The sequence below is a fragment of the Hyperolius riggenbachi genome, chromosome 1, assembly GCF_040937935.1.
Source record: "Hyperolius riggenbachi isolate aHypRig1 chromosome 1, aHypRig1.pri, whole genome shotgun sequence".
NCBI classification, from domain to species: domain Eukaryota; kingdom Metazoa; phylum Chordata; class Amphibia; order Anura; family Hyperoliidae; genus Hyperolius; species Hyperolius riggenbachi.
Genome location: NC_090646.1, coordinates 149,822,427 through 149,824,586, shown reverse-complemented (window position 1 = coordinate 149,824,586; position 2,160 = coordinate 149,822,427).

The window sequence follows — 2,160 nt, the reverse complement described above, 5'->3', positions numbered from 1 at the left end:
GGCAAACAATGCAAATATTGATACCTGTCAATTATATTCAGGTCAAATCCCAATTCCCAGGGTACTTCGTCATTACATTCCAGGGCAATTGTAAATAACACTAATGATGAAATTTACATAATGTATGCAGGTGAGGATTCTGGGTAAAACATGCTTAAAAGACATTATTCAACATACGTATGGGACTTGTCAGTGCTAGTCAAACAGTATTTAGATTTCATTTTGCAGGCAGGGATATTAAGGCCATGATAGCTGTATCATGAATTAATGTTCTGACGATCAGCAGGTGTTCTCCATAAAGCTGAGATGGAAAGATCACCATCTGGACAGCTAGGGTGAGTGTAGGTTTAGGAAAATAATGATAATTCCTTATAGGAAGCTCATGTAGGTCATTACTTGGGGGGTTAAGGCTGGCCTCTTGCTTTGATAAACAAAATGTAACAGTAGAATGAGCAGGAAGGGTTCAGTACTGGAAGGTACAGTAGGCATATTCCGGTACAACCTGTGGCGAGATACAGCAAGCCCATTTCTCCTCTGAACTGCAGTTTAATAATAGAGATATATTTGGAATGTGGGCTGTATCCATTTGCATGAATATATCGCCAGATGTCTCTGCTTGCTGTTATGTTTTATATATGTGGAGCTGTCTAGAGACATCACTGTGGCTTCATACCCTTGTAGATTAAAAATTCATAAAAGTAAAGAATGAAACAAAAAAAGTAGTATTGACACATGCGTCTTTACAGAAACTTACATGCATGTAATAGGCAATGCTTCAACTTTTGGTTCAAAACTAACAGTGTGGGGATCTGCATCACAAGCACTTTTAACCCATTATCCCACATGCAAGAATGTAGAAATTTAGGGCAGATGCGAAAAAGGCTCTTCAGCCGGTGCTCCCTTTCCCATTAAAAATCTTTACCTTTTCTCATATAGATGATCGGGTGGGAGGGGGAGGGGGGGTGTCTGTATGACTGAAATTGTGGTAAGACCCCTCCCACAGTGTGATGTCATGACCATGGCCCTGACAGTTCTGTCTGTGAACCTTGCTGCATTGTGGGAAATAACAGCTATTTCCACCTACCAAGCATACAATATTTCCCTTTGTGGAATGATCGTTTACTGAGAGTTCCATGCACAAATACAGTGGGATGCGAAAGTTTGGGCAACCTTGTTGATCGTCATGATTTTCCTGTATAAATCGTTGGTTCTTACGATAAAAAAATGTCAGTTAAATATATCATATAGGAGATACACACAGTGATATTTGAGAACGGAAATGAAGTTTATTGGATTTACAGAAAGTGTGCAATAATAGTTTAAAAACAAAATTAGGCAGGTGCATAAATTTGGGCACCACAAAAAAAGAAATGAAATCAATATTTAGTAGATCCTCCTTTTGCAGTAATTACAGCCTCTTAACGCTTCCTGTAGGTTCTAATGAGAGTCTGGATTCTGGTTGAAGGTATTTTAGACCATTGCTCTTCACAAAACCTCTCCAGTTCATTCAGGTTTGATGGCTTCCGAGCATGGACAGCTCTTTTTAACTCACACCACAGATTTTCAATTATATTCAGGTCTGGGGACTGAGATCGCCATTCCAGAACGTTGTACTTGTTCCTCTCGATGAATGCCTTAGTGGATTTTGAGCAGCGTTTAGGGTCGTTGTCTGGTTGAAAGATCCAGCCCCGGCACAGCTTCAGCTTTGTCACCGATTCCTGGACATTGATCTCCAGAATCTGCTGATACTGAGTAGAATCCATGCATCCCTCATCTTTGACAAGATTCCCAGTCCCTGCACTGGCCACACAGCCCCCAGCATGATGTAACCACCACCATATTTTACTGTAGGTAGCAGGTTTTTATTAGGAATGCTGTGTTCTTTTTCCTCCATACATAACGTCCCTTGTTATGCCCAAATAGCTCAATTTTACTTTCATCAGTCCACAGCACCTTATTCCAAAATGAAGCTGGCTTGTCCAAATGTGCTTAAGCATACCTCAAGCGGCTCGGTTTGTACTGTGGCCGGAGAAAAGGCTTCCTCTGCATCATTCTCACATACAGCATCTCCTTATGTAAAGTGCGCCAAATGGTTAAACAATGCACAGTGACTCCATGTGTCTTTGGTGCTGGTCTGTGGGTTGACTGTTCTCAGCATTC